The following is a 15,412-nucleotide window of genomic DNA, read 5'->3' on the forward strand; positions in this document are numbered from 1 at the left end:
GATTCCCAATTCATTCGAGGTAAGGGAGCTCCAACGATGTCCATTTCAAATCCCTATTCTGACACCATGTCTTGTTTTGCACACGTTGTACAAAAATAATAAATTGCAGGACAACGGAGTATTACAGTTTAAACTCTTTTATGAAGCATCAGGTCCGTGATCTGACTCATACAACACAGTGGGGACAAGATGGAGTTATGACCCCTTACAGATGCCTGCAGGCCAATGATAACTCAGCATGTGATCACAGGTGAATATAATAGGTTCACCCGAAACGTCAACTCAAATTTCTTCCACGGATGTTGCCTGCCCTGCTGAGCTTTTCCAGCATTTTCTGTTGTTATTTCGGATTTCCAGCATCTGCAGTATTTTGCTATCATACTAGTGTTTGGTTCACTGCCACACCTCTTCTAGGAATGCCTACTTTAAGAAGTTCTGCTCTTCTCTTCGACGGGATCTCCATTTGGCTCTTCAAGCTTGTTCATCTTCATTACTTTCAGTTTCCCTTCTCGTGTTTGATCAGGTATCTGCCAAGACTCGGTTTCACAGCCATATCATTTTCCTCAGCATCTGTCTCCAGTTCCGACTTATTCCACATGGATTCCAACTAAACTTCCACCCTTCGTGTTTCGGATCCACCCAGGATTTCAAATATCTCCAAGATATTCATCGTTCCTCGAACTACTGCTCTCGCCACATCCTGAGATCCACGCTCAATGCCATGCGGCGCCACATGAACACTCTAGACCTCTCTCTTCAGCAACACCGGCGCACTCTATCTCAAAGCTCTCCGGGTCCACAGTTCCATTTCATCCTTCGACTCATCCGAGGCTTCAACAAAAAACTTTTTTTCTTCCTTTCCGATGTCAAGGATCGCAAGCTTCATCAACTCTTGGACACCAACGCCCCTCCGGAACCTTCTTCCCCATCACTTTCCTCTGACCCCCCTTCTCCCAATCTCACCCCCTGCCGTGTTTTCACTATCCCCTCTGACCTTCCACTCTCTGACCCTGAACGATCAGTCCTCAGCAAAGGCCTGAGCTTCATCCCCTTACGCCCCCACCTCAATGAATTTCGAGCTCAGCATGATGTTGAGCTCATTTTCCGCCGCCTTCATCTCTGTGCCCACTTCTCTGGCAAGGAGTCTTCCCCCCGCATGACTGACCCTTTCTCCCGCTTGCAGAATTCCCGTTCTACCTGGACCCCTCCCCCTGGCCTTTTACCCTCTCTAGATCTTTTCATCGCTAACTGCCGCCATGACATTGGCCGTCTCCATTTCTCTGCTCCCCTCACTCACTCCAACCTACCTCCCTCTGAACTTGCAGCACTCCATTCAATTTGATCCAACCCTGACATTGTCATTAACCCGCTGACAAGGGTGGTGCTGTTGTTGTTTGGCGAACTGACCTCTACCTAGCGGAAGCTGAACGCCAATTCTCCGACACCTCCTCCTACCTCCACCTGGACCATGGCCCCACTACCGAACATCAAACCACCGTTTTCAAGACAGTCACTGACCTCATCCCCTCTGGAGATCTTCCCCCCGTGGCCACCAACCTCATAGTTCCCCAACCCCGCACAGCCCGCTTCTACCTCCTTCCCAAGATCCACAAACAGGACTGCCGTGGTAGACCCATCATTTCAGCCTGTTCTTGCCCCACGGAACTTATCTCTTCCTATCTTGACTCCATCTTTTCTCCCCTTGTCCAGTCTCTTCCCACCTACATCCGCGACTCTTCGGACACCCTCCGCCACTTTAACAGTTTACAGTTTCCTGGCCCCAACCGCTTCCTTTTCACCATGGACGTACAATCCTTCTACACCTCCATCCCCCACCAGGATGGCATGAGGGCACTCCGTTTCTTCCTTGAACAGAGGCCCGACCAGTCCCCATCCACCACCACCCTCCTCCGCCTGGCTGAACTTGTTCTCACATTGAACAACTTCTCCTTTAACTCCAATCATTTCCTCCAAATCAAAGGTGTTGCTATGGGTACCTGCATGGGTCCTAGCTATGCCTGCCTTTTCGTGGGATATGTGGAACACTCTTGGTTCCAGTCCTACTCAGGTCCCCTCCCTCACCTCTTTTTCTGATACATTGATGACTGTATCGGTGCCGTTTCCTGCTCTCGCCCCTAACTAGACAATTTCATTCACTTTGCCTCCAATTTCCACCCTTCCCTCACCTTCACCTGGTCCATCTCTGACTCTTCCCTTCCCTTCCTCGACTTCTCCGTCTCCATCTCTGGGGATAGGTTATCGACCAATATTCACTACAAGCCCACTGACTCCCACAGCTACCTGGACTACACTTCCTCCCACACCCATCCTGTAAGGACTCTATTCCATTCTCCCAGTTTCTCCGTCTCCGCCGTATCTGCTCCGACGATGCCACCTTCCACACCAGTGCTTCCGGCATGTCTTCCTTTTTCCTCAACTGAGGATTCCCCTCTACCGTGGTTGACATGGCCCTCGACCGTGTCCGTTCTATCTCCCGCACTTCTGCCCTCACCCCTGCCCCTCCCTCCCAGAACCACGATAGGGTTCTCCTTGTCCTCACCTTTCACCCCACCAGCCTCCACATTCAATGGATCAGCCTCCACCATTTCCACTACCTCCAAAGTGATCCCACAACCAAATGCATCTTCCCCTGCCCTCCGCTTTCAGCATTCCGTAGGGACCGCTCCCTCTGAGACACCCTAGTCCACTCCTCTATCACCCCCAACAGCTATTCCCCTTCGCCTGTCACCTTCCCGTGCAAGCGCAGGAGATGTAACACCTGCCCCTATACCTCCCCCTTCCCACTGTCCAGGGCCCCAAACAGCCCTTCCAGGTGAAACAGCAATTTACTTGTACTTCTTGCAATCCAGTATAGTGTATTCGCTGCTCACGATGTGGTCTCTTCTACATTGGGGAGACCAAACGCAGATTGGGTGACCGCTTTGCAGAACACCACTGTTCAGTCCGTAAGTTTGACCCCGAGCTTCCGGTCACCTGTCACTTTAATTCACCGCCCCATTCCCACTCGGACCTCACCGTCCTTGGCCTCTTGCATTGTTCCACGGAAGCTCAACGTAAACTTGAGGAACAGCACCTCATCTTCTGATTAGGCACTTTGCAGCCTTCCAGACTCAATATTGAGTTCAACAATTTCAGATCATAACCTCGGCCGCTATTACATTTTTACTTATATATTTTTTCCACCCCTTTGTTTTGGGCTTTCCCTCCACCCCCCTTTCCATTTTTCTCTCTCTCTCCCACATGGCAGCTGTCTCTCTTCCTGCCAGTACACTTCACACCTAATCTGAGCCGTCTTTTGTCTCCACTAGTCCTGTTACCATCTCGTCTGGTTTTGAATACCTCTTAATGTCTCTTTACTTCTTTTGTTCTATCGCAGCCCTGCCTTCGATCTATTTCATTTCCTTTCCAGTTTTGAAAAAGAGTTCACCCGAAACGTCAACTCTAATTTCTCTCCACGGATGTTGCCTGGCCTGCTGAGTTTTTCCAGTATTTTCTGTTGTTATTTTGAATATAATAGGTCTTGTTTTGCACACTTTGTACAAAAATAATAAATTGCAGGACAACGGAGTATTACAGTTTAAACTCTTTTATGAAGCATCAGGTCTGTGATCTGACTCATACAGCGCAGTGGGGACAAGATGGAGTTAGGACCCCTTACAGATGCCTGCAGGCCAATGACACTTCAGCATGTGATCACGTGAATATAATAGCTTTTCCTTACAGATGCCTGCGGGCCAATGATAATTCAATATGCAAATAGTACAGACTGAACCATGGCAGAGTGCCCGTGCACTTGGGTTTCTGAGTGAATTATTGATGAATTCTCTCTCACTGGGATCACAGAAATTCATTCTCCATTCACTGTTTGGGGTTTTCAATGTTCCCCAGCATGCCCCGCGGGGGAGAATGTGCCCCATTCACACTGGAGGAGCCCAGTGCGCAGGCGCAGCACCCGCCTGTATTTTGAGAATGCGCATTGCCAATGTGATCAGAGCCGGGTAAGTGGGATAAGCGCAGAAAGGTCGGTGAAGCGATTTTACGCCGATTACGAATCAGCAGGGCGCAGAGAGGTAACGCACTCGCCAGGTTGGCTTCATAAACACCTGCTGTAGGCCGCAAGCCACGAATGGGAACCTACAGGTTCCGCGTTTGCAGCTCGGAGGCTTTTCCCCAATAACAGGCCCAGATTAATGGCGGCCATCTTTGCAAAGGAAAGCTGTGGGTTTTTTCTGCCGCTATCTTGCATCGTCGAGCGGTAGAGTGCATGTGAAGCCATTTTTGTAAAGGAACCATGAGAAGGCGGGGCTTCCAGGTCCCAGCAAGTAAACTGAAATCAGCCAGAGTCAGCACCTTCAGGGGAGGAGAGGGAGTGGAACCAGTGAGTGTAGAACTGAACCCAGCCAGAGTCAGCACGTTCAGGGGAGGAGAGGGAGGTGAACCAGTGAGTGTGAAACTGAACCCAGCTAGAGTCAGCACCTTCAGGGGAAGAGAGGGAAGAGAAACAGTGAGTGAACTGAACCCAGCCAGAGTGAGCAGATTCAGGGGAGGAGAGGGAGAGGAACCAGTGAGTGTAGAATTGAACCCAGCCAGTGTCAGCACCTTTATAGAGACATGACAGGACAGAGGAGGCCATTCGGCCCATCGAGTCCGTGTCAGCTCTCTGTCGAGCAATCCATTGAGTCCCATTCCCCCGCTCTATCCCCGTAGCCCTACAAGTTTATTTCCCTCAAGCGCCCATCCAGTCTCCCCTTGAAAACATTAAGTGTCTCCGCTTCCACCACTTCCATTGGCAGCGAGTTCCAGGTCCTCACCACACGCTGCGTAAAACGTTTTTGCTCACATCCCCCCTGTATCTCTTGCCCGATACCTTAAATTTGTGTCCCCTAGTCCTTGTACCATCATCTAGTAGGAACAGCCTTTTCCCATCTAGCCTATCCAAACCCGTCATAATCTTGTACATCTCTATCAAATCAAAGTTTGGTGTCATCTGCAAATTTAGAAATTCTACTTTGTATTCCAATATCCAGGTCATTTATATATATCAAAAAAGCAGTGGCCCCAGCAGTGACCCTTGGGGAACACCACTGTCTACCATCCTCCAGTCTGAAAAACAGCCATTTATCACAACTCGCTGTTTTCTGTCCTTAAGCCCATTCCTTATCCAAGCTGCCACTGACCCACCTATTACATGAGCCTCAATATGCACGGTGGCATAGTGGTTAGCACTGTTGCCTCACAGCGCCAGGGACCCGGGTTCGAATCCGGCCTCGGGCGACTGTCTGTGTGGAGTTTGCACATTCTCCCCGTGTTTGCGTGGGTTTTCTCCGGGTGCTCCGGTTTCCTCCCACAGTCCAAAGATGTGCGGGTTAGGTTGATTGGCCATGATAAATTGACCCTTAGTGTTAGGGGGGATTAAATACGTGGGGTTACGGGGATCGGGTGGGATATGTGTCGGTGCAGGCTCGATGGGCCGAAATGGCCTCTATCTGCACTGTGTGATTCTGTGAATCTGTGAAACCAGCCTTCTATGTGGTACTTTGTCAAACGCCTTCCTAAAATCCATGTAGACAACATCCATTGCATTCCCTTAATCAATCTCCCCGTTACTTCATCAAAAATTTGAATTAGATTAGTGAAACACGATCTGCCTTTTAAAAATCCGTGTTGGCTCTCCTTAATTAGCTTAAACCTTTCCAAGTGCCCATTCAATTTTTCCTTGATTATTGTTTCTAAAACTTTACCCACCACTGATGTTGAACTGGCCGGCCTATAGTTACTAAGATTGTCCTTACACCCTTTCTTGAACAATGGTGTCACATTTGCCACTTTCCAATCCTCAGGCACTTCCCCTCGCATCTAGAGAAGGTTGGAAAATTATGGATTGCCCTTCCGCTACCTCCTCCCCCAATTCCCTTAGCAACCTGGGATGCAACCCATCTGGACCAGGTGACTTATCCACTCTAAGCACACCCAGCCGTTCTAGTAAATCCTGTCTATCAATTTTCACCCCTTCCATTGCTTCTGTCTTTTCCACTTCTACCGATATTTTGTCAGCATCCACCTCCTTAGTAAACACCGATACAAAGTACTCATTGAGTATTCTAGCCTTGCCCTGCCCCTCTAAGTATATATCACCTTCTTTGTCCCTAATAGGCCCCACCCGCCTCTTACTGCCCGCTTACTGTTTACATGCCGGTAGAAGATTTTGGGGTTCCCTTTTATGTTAACCGCCATTCTACTCTCATATTCTGTTTTTGCCAATCTTATTTTCAGCTTCACTTCCCCTCTCAACTTATTGTATTTGGTCTGGTTCTCCCTTGAAGAATTCACCTGACATTCATCATACACCCACTTTTTTTGTTTCATCATCTTCTCTATTTCCCTCATCATCCAAGAAGCCCTTGCTTTGGTTCCCTTACCCTTCCCTCTTGTTGGAATGTACCTAGCCTGTACTTGGAATATCTCCACCTTAAAGATCACCCATTGTTCTGTTACAGTTTTTCCTGTCAGTCTTTGGTTCCATTTTAACCCTGGCTAGATCTTTTCGCATCCCACTGAAGTTAGCCCTATTCCAGTTTAGAAGTTCCACTCTAGCTTGTTCCTTGCTCCTCTCCATTGCTAATCTAAATCTTATGATACGATGAGCACTCATACCCAAGTGTTCTCCCAGACACTTGGTCGATCTGGCCCACCTCATTCCCCAGCACCAGATCCAGCAATGCCTCCTTCCTAGTTGGACCAACAACATATTGGTGAAGGAATTTCTCCTGAACACATTTCAGAAATTTCTCCCCCTCCTTTGCCTTTACCCTAGCATTATCCCAATCGATATATGGGTAATTAAAGTCCCCCAATATCACCACTCTATAGCTCTTGCATATCTCTGCGATTTCCCTGCAGATTTGCTCCTCTACCTCCCTCTCACTATTTGGAGGCCTGTAGAATACCCCCAATAGCGTGATCATACCCTTTTTGCTCCTCAACTCTAACCAAATGGATTCTGTCCTTGTCCCCTCAAGAACATCCTCCCTTTCCAACACTACAATGTCTTCCTTCATCACACCCCACCTCCCTTTTTTCCTCCCCTATCCTTTCTGAAAACCTTGTACCCTTGAATATTAAGTGCCCAGTCCTGACTATTTTTAAGCCACATTTCCGTTATTGCCACAACATCATATTGCCGCATGGCTAATTGTGCTTGTAGCTCACCAGTCTTATTCACCACACTTTGAGCGTTTACGTACATGCATTCTAAACCCATTTTTGAATTTTTCGTAGTCTTTCTTAGTCTGCTCCTATATATGGTACTACTTCCGCCTCCAGTACACAGTCAGAGTGTGTTTTTGCTGATCTTAATAACCCCTACACTTGGGCTGGAGATTAATATTCTGTATCAATATTGAATAAAGCAGCTTTGTTTCAAACACAGTGTATTGAATATTTGATTTCTCCATGATCAGAGGAGACTAATTGATGTTCTGTTACCGACTGTTCCATTTTTGGGCTTTTCTTACTCTTGATTATATCACTTCTCACCTAGTTCACCTTCTACCACATCTAATCCCAAGCTGGTTCCGTTTGACTACATGGCTTGTGGGTGTCATAGACTGAACTTTATACTCCTCTGAAATTCCTTTCAACCAACCCTTGAAAGAAGTCTCTTGCTTCAGATTTGAAATCAGTTATTGTGTGCATGGTTTAACACTTCTTGGATGTGGTTAGTACAACTCCTCCACAGGTACTGCATGTGACAGCCTTTGGAATGTTCTGATCTTTGTCATTGTCTTTGCTGATTGTGATGGTGTCCTTGATTTAATCTCCTGGAACTAACACACCGTGCACTATTTCCTGCATCGAGATCATTGTTTCAAATACTGAGCTTGGAGACAGAGCCGGGAGATTCGCAAACGGAGTGATTCACAAGCAGAGTGGACGCAGGAATTGGTGGAGAGGGAGAAGGTGGTGGAGACGTCTGAGTGAAAAGGAGGAGTGGAGCCACAGAACCCAAGTTACTAGGCGCGAGAGCAGAGCTGTGGGACAGCGAGAGGAGCGGCCAAGAGTCTGGAGGGAGCACCAGTTTCAGGGAGAAAGGTAAGTGAGCTCAGCACAAGGGAAGGAGCAGATTGGGGAGGTATTGTTTTTTTAAGTCTTTGCTTATTTCTGTTAAGATACTTAAGAAAAAGAAGTTAGTTAATAGTCGAATAAATAAAGGCACAGTAGGGCCACTCGGTCCAGCGGATGCACATCATGTGCCTTTCCACCATCTACAAGGTACAACTGAGGAGTGCGATGGAATACTCTCCACTTGCCTGGATGAGTGCAGCTCCAACAACACTCAAGAAGCTTGACACCATCCAGGACAAAGCAGCCCACTTGATTGGCACCCCATCCACCACCTTAAACATTCACTCCCTCCACCACCAGTGTACCGTGGCTGCAGTGTGTACCATCTACAAGATGCACTGCAGCAACTCGCCAAGGCTTCTTCAGCAGCACCTCCCAAACCCGCGACCTCTTCCAACTAGAAGGACAAGGGCAGCAGGTGCATGGGATCACCCCAACCTCCAAGTTCCCCTCCCAGTCACACACCATCCTGACTTGGACATATATCGCCGTTCCTTCATCGTCGCTGGGTCAAAATCTTGGAACTCCATTCCTAACAGCACTGTGGGAGTACCTTCACCACATGGACTGCAGCGGTTCAAGAAGGCGGCTCACCACCACCTTCTCAAGGGCAACTAGGGATGGGCAATTAATGCTGGCCTTGCCAACGACGCCCACATCCCATGAATGAATAAAAAGAAATTGTGGGAACTCCAGGATGCTTCCCGTGTCCTGGACAACCATGTGTGCAGGAGGTGTCGTCAGCTGGAGGAGCTCGAGCTCCGGGTTTCAGAGCTTGAACAGCAACTGGCGTCACTGCGGTGCATCCACGAGGCTGAGAGCTACGTGGATAGCATGTTTCAGGAGGTGGTCACCCCCCAGCTAATGAGTGTGCAGGCAGAGAGGGAATGGGCGACTGCCAGACAGAAGGAGGACCAGGCAGGTAGTGCAGGAGTCCCCGGAGCCCATCTCGCTCTCCAACCAGTATTCTGTGCTGAGTACTGGTGAGGGTGATAGTTCCTCTGGGGAGTACAGCCAGGGCCAAATCCATGGTACCACGGGGTGGCTCAGCTGCACAGGGGTGGAGGAGGAAGACAGGGAAAGCAATAGTGGTCGGGGATTCAATTGTTAGGGGAGGAGACAGGCGTTTCTGCAGCTACAGACCTGACTCCAGGATGGTATGTTGCCTCCCTGGTGCCAGGGTTAAAGATGTCACTGAGTGGCTGCAGGACACTCTGAGGGGGGAGTGTGAACAGCCAGAGGTCGTTGTCCATATCGGTACCAACAACGTAGGTAGAAAGAGGGATGAGGTCCTGCAGACAGATTTTAGGGAGCTCGGAAAGAGATTAAAAAGCAGGACCTCAAAAGGTAGTAATCTCTGGATTACTCCCGGTGCCACGCACGAGTGAGTATAGAAATAGGAGGATGGAGATGATGAATGTGTGGCTGGAGAGATGGTTCAGGAGGGAGGGCTTCAGATTCCTGGGGAATTGGGGCCGGTTCTGGGGGAGGTGGGACCTGTACAGGCCGGATGGGTCGCACCTCAACAGAGCCTGTACAAATATCCTCGCGGGGAGGTTTGCTAGTGCTGTTGGGGAGGGTTTAAACTAAGCTGGCAGGGGGATGGGCACCAGGATGTAACGTTAGAAAGGGGAAATAAAGTGCTCAAAGGATTGGGAGAGGCAGAGAGCACTAAAGTAAGAAATAGTAAGGTATTAGGTGGGTGAAACTAAGAGAGAATACAGGATGGTCTAAGATGGGTTTACAGTGTATGTATGTGAATGCACGAAGCGCAGTAAACAAGGTAAGTGAGCTGCAGGCACAAATAGCCACATGGGAATATGATGTTGTGGCAATAACTGAGACCTGGCTCAAAAAAGGGCAGGATTGGGTATTAAATATTCCTGGTTACAAAGTTTTCAGGAAAGATAGGAGGTGGTGTGGCAGTATTGGTCAAGGAGAATGTTACAGTGCTGGAGAGGGAGGATGTCCTGGAGGGGTCAAGGACAGAATCTATATGGCTAGAGTTAAGAAATAATAGAGGTGCCATTACACTACTGGGTGTATTCTATAGACCACCAAATAGTGGGAAAGATATAGAGGAGCAAATTTGCAGAGAAATTACAGAGAGGTGCAAGAACTATAGAGTAGTGATAATGGGGGACTTCAACTGTCCTAATATAGACTGGGATCGTAATAGAGTAAAGGGCACAGAAAGGGAAGAATTTCTGGTGTGTGTTCAGGAGAACTTTCTTGATCAGTACGTTTCCGGCCCAACATGGGAGGAGGCATTGCTGGATCTGGTTCTGGGGAATGAGGTAGGTCAAGTGGAGCAAGTGTAAGTAGGTGAACATTTAGGGAACAGTGATCATAGTATCATAAGGTTTAGATTAGCTATGGAAAAGGACAGGGAGCAATCTAGAGTAAAAATGTTTAACTGGGGGAAGGCCAATTTCAGTGGGATGAGAACGGATCTGGCCCGGGTAAACTGGAATCAAAGATTAGCAGGCAAAACTGTAATGGAACAATGGGCTGCCTTTAAAGAGGAAGTAGTTCAGGTACAGTTGAGCTACATTCCCACTAGGGGGAAAGGCAGGGCAACTAAAATCAGGGCTCCCTGGATGACAAAAGAGAGAATATGATGAAGCAGAAAAAGATCACGTATGACAGATGTCAGGTTGCAAATACATCTGAGAATCAGGCTAAATATAGAAAGGTCAGAGGAGAAGTGAAAAAGAAAATAAGAGGGGCAAAGAGAGGGAATGAGAATAGAATGGCAGCCAACATAAAAGGTCATCCAAAAGTCTACTATAGGAATATAAATAGTAAACGGGTATTAAGAGGAGGGGTAGGGCCGATTAGGGACCATAAAGGAGACCTATGCATGGAGGCAGAGGGTATGGCTGAGGTACTAAATGAGTACTTTGCATCTGTCATTACCAAGGAAGAGGATGCTGCCATAGACATAGTAAAGCAGGAGGTAGTGGAGATACTTGATAGGATAAATATTGATAAAGAGGAGGTATTAGAAAGACTGACTGTACTTAAAGTAGATAAATCACCAGGAGTGGATGGGATGCATCCTCGAATGCTGAGGGAATTGAGGGAAGTACTGGCCATAATATTCCAATCCTCCTTGGATACGGGGGTGGTGCCAGAGGACTGGAGAACTGCAAATGTTACATCCTTGTTCAAAAAAGGGTGTAAGGATAAACCCAGCAACTACTGGCCAGTCAGTTTAACCTCGGTAGTGGGGAAGCTTTTAGAAACAGTAATCAGGGACAAAATGAAAAGTCACTTGGATGGCTGTGGATTAATTAAGGAAAGCCAGCACAGATTTGTTAAAGGCAAATCGTGTTTAACCAACTCGATCAAGTTTTTTGATGAGGTAACAGAGAGGGTTGATGTAGTGTACATGGATTTCCAAAAGGCGTTTGATAAAGTGCCACATAGTGTGAATTCGCCAGTGCTGCAGCAGGTTGAATGAATAAGGGAATCCCTTCCCACACTCAGAGCAGGTGAATGGCCTCTCCCTGGTGTGAACTCACTGGTGTACAGTGAGGCGAGATGATTGCCTGAATCCAGTCCCACAGTGCGAGCACCTGAACAGTCTCTCGTCAGTGTGAACATGTTGATGGCGCATCAGGTCCCCGGAACTTTTATAGAACTTCCCGCAGTCGGGCATTTAAAAAGGTCTCTCGTCGGTGTGAACTCGCCAGTGCTGCAGCAGGTTGAATGAACGAGGGAATCCCTTCCCACGTTCAGAGCAGGTGAACGGCCTCCTCTCCCCAGTGTGAACTCGCTGATGTGTCAGCAGGCTGGATGAACATGTGAATCCCTTCCCACACACGGAGCAAGTGAACGCCCTCTCCCCAGTGTGAACTCACTGGTGTTTCAGTAGGCCGGATGAAAACGTGAATCTCTTCCCACACTCAGAGCAGGTGACTGTACTCTCCCGCATGTGATTGTGCTTGTGACTCGACAGGCTAGAGTATTGGCTGAAGGCTCGTCCACACACACAACACATGTACGGTTTCTCCCCGCTCTGAACGGGGCTTTCTGCTTCCACGTTCAAAGGTCCTGATGAATCGAGCGACTTGAAGTGATGTTTGGTTTGAGCTTCCCATCTGTAAATCCTCCCCTTCTAATGCCCTGCAAAATGAATTGAAAACAGGAAAAAGGGTGAGAGAGAACCCACAAAAACACAAAGGCAGGTTGTGAAATTGAGCTGAATGAATCTGGGAATTTGTGGGCCCGGCACTCGAAAAGTGACCATGAAAGCTGCCGATTGTCGTAAAAACCAAACTGGTTCACTAATGTCCTTCAGGGAAGGGAACCCGCCACCCGGTCTGGGCCGACACAAGACTCTGGCCTCTTTGGGAGGAGAGCGAGCAAGGTGGGAGGGGGAGGGGTGAAGGAGAGTGACTTTATACATCTGTAACTCGACTAAAACTTTGACAGCACGTCCCAAACGCATGACCTCCACCACCTAGAAGGACAAGGGCAGCAGGTGCATGGGAACACCATCACCTCCCAGTTCCCCTCCAAGTCACACACTATCCTGACTTGGGCATATATTGCCGTTCCTACATCGCCACTGGGTGAAAATCCTGGAACTCCTCACCTAACAGCATTCTGAGAATACCTTCACCACACGGACTGCAGAGGTTCAAGAAGGAGGCCCAGCATCACCTTCTCAATGGGAAGCTGCGGACTGGCAATATATGCTGGCCTTGCTAGCGGCACCCGAATGAATTTAAAAAATCTGTATATATAAAATGGATTGAAAGCCTCTACAGAAATACTTGTTCCTAAAACGATAATCTTTTACATTGTGCAGACAGTGTCTGTTTAGCAACTTAATCTCACCTAGAATCCACCTCCCTTCACAATTCCACGTTGGAAATTGTTGGGTCCCACTGGGCTCAGAAGTACTGGGGGTTAAACCCAGCAGCTTCTCCCCCCCTCTCCACTCCAGCTCAAACTGATGCAACAAGAAAGCCCTACACAGGAGGCCAGGGACCGAGATCCACCCTGATGCTAACCGGCTCTGAGTTGCTCCCTCTGTTGTGTCAAGGCCACTTGTTGTTTCTCCTGTCGGGTCACTCAGTCTCCGCCACTGCCCAACAATGAGCCTCTCCCGCGCATGCTCAATTCACGCTGCTTGGGTGATTGACGGGAGCTCCGGACCAATAGGAAGAGTGGAAATAACAACAGAAAATGCTGGAAAAACTCAGCAGGTCAGGCAACATCCATGGAGAGAAATTTGACCGAACAGGCGACTGGTCCTCCAACCAATCGGAATGCGTGAGGAGCGGGGCTTGCGGCACCCAATGGGCTGGGCTGAACCCGGATCTCCCTCATTGGCTGAAACTCTGCCTCATTGTTCAAGCTGATTTCTCTCAAACTCCAGGAGAAAACTGGACCTTTCTGTTGTGGCTTTGAACAGATGGAACCCTGTGGGGTGGAGCAAACATTGCAACATTTGGCAGTGAAATGGATTCATCAGGACAGACAGCAGGGATTATTTCAGGAAATAACACAGTGTAGTGAGAAAGGAAATGCAGTGGATATTGTGTAAATGGATTGTTAAAAGGTGTTTGATCAGGTGCCGGACAGGAGGCTTGTTGATCAAATTAAGGCTGACGGTATTAAAGGGAGTGGGGCAGCGTGGATAGGAAGTTGGATAAAGGGCAGAAAACAGAGAGTAGTGGTTAATGGATGTTCTTCAGACTGGAGGAATGTACACAGTGGTGTCCCCCAGGGTCAGTGTTGGGACCACTGCTCTTCTCAAAATAGAGAAATGATCTGGGCACAAGATCAAACTCTCCAGATGAGACCAAAATAGGGACCCTGGCCAACTGTGAAGAGGACTGTAAGTGACTTCAGTGTGAATACACAGGTTAGTAAATGGGGCCGGTAGATGTCCGCTGAAATGTCATGCATTTTGTGAGTTGGAAAAAGATAAAATCTACATTAAATGGGAAACATTTAAAAGGAGTAGAGGAGCAGAACAGTAAAGTGATGTAAGATTCTAGCTGATGCCTTGTCTTATTCATTAGCAGGTTCTAGAGTCTCATGTCAACAACTTTAATACCTTATTAGAAATATAAGATGAGCAGATTCTCTGTCCTCTCCCGTACCTTACATTGATCCATCAATCAGAGTAAACTTGCAAGTCCCGCGTGTCCACAGTAACTTACACGAGGTCATCCCACTGGATGGAACCTCGGGCGCCCTGAGCCTGATCTCCGGTGTCTCCAGTCCCGACTGCCCCCTTACATCAGGATCCCCTCACTTTTATACCCTGTAGTGATCCATCTCTGGCACCTGACTCTTCTTTGTCTTCTCTGCTGGGTTTCAGCAGGAAGCGAGGGAAAGACAGCTGGAACTTCTCTAATCTGTGGTTTACAAGGACACTTTCCCTGGTTCCCAGCAGTTACTTTTCTTCAGTAATGTTCTCTTTATCCCTAAACTACCCTGCCTGCTGTTAATGATGTTATTTTACAGCTTCACAGTTATAGATATAAACATCACACCTTATAATCTGATCTATTCTATTACTCACTTTGGTTTAAGCTTATATTGTGGTTATTAACAGACAAACCCGGTTCTTTCCCCTGATCTGATTAGAGTTTCCCCCAGTGGAATTTGTGGAATGGAATGTCTTATCAGTGTTGCCATGGTGACCTGTTTGCAGTGAAGCGCATGTGAGTTTCTAACTCAGACTAAACTTCTCTCTCCCATATTACACATTATATCAGCAATTTATGTTAATGTACTTTAGCCATGTTATGTTAATATCACTAAAACCAACAAGCGGTTCAGATACACAAACCTTTAAAAGTGGGAGGGACAAGCTGATAAAGTGTTTAAAAAGCACATTGGATCATAGATTTTATAAATAGGGGTGTAGAGTACAAAAAGGCAGGTACAGCACGGGTTAGACACAGAGTAAAGCTCCCTCTACCCTGTCCCAACAAACACTGCCAGCCCATAATGAGCAGGGCTTAGGGAGGTTGGTTGCTAGGCACTGCAGTGATGTCATAAAGCAGGGCCATTCAGCCCAGCTGGTCGTCTCCTTGTCCCTTTAAAGGAGGAGAGCGGGGACACCCTGTCTCCAAACACATCCCACCTGTTCATACTGAGAATCCCCGGGGCAAGGCCCAAGGCCCAGAGTGTGGAACACAACCAAGGGGGAAAGAGGAGGAGAGCGGGGACACCCTGTCTCCAAACACATCCCACCTGTTCATACTGAGAATCCTCGGGCACGGCCCAAGGCCCAGAG

General features: G+C 48.0%; 1 pseudogene; it reads right to left on the minus strand.

Moving 5' to 3' along the window:
* Positions 1–3,591: 3,591 nt before the first annotated feature.
* Positions 3,592–15,412, minus strand: part of LOC147119883 (uncharacterized) — a 34,842-nt pseudogene continuing 23,021 nt past the window's right edge.

The sequence above is a fragment of the Somniosus microcephalus genome, chromosome 4, assembly GCF_052327205.1.
Source record: "Somniosus microcephalus isolate GS21.2 chromosome 4, FLI_Smic_1.0, whole genome shotgun sequence".
Classification (NCBI taxonomy): Eukaryota; Metazoa; Chordata; class Chondrichthyes; order Squaliformes; family Somniosidae; genus Somniosus; species Somniosus microcephalus.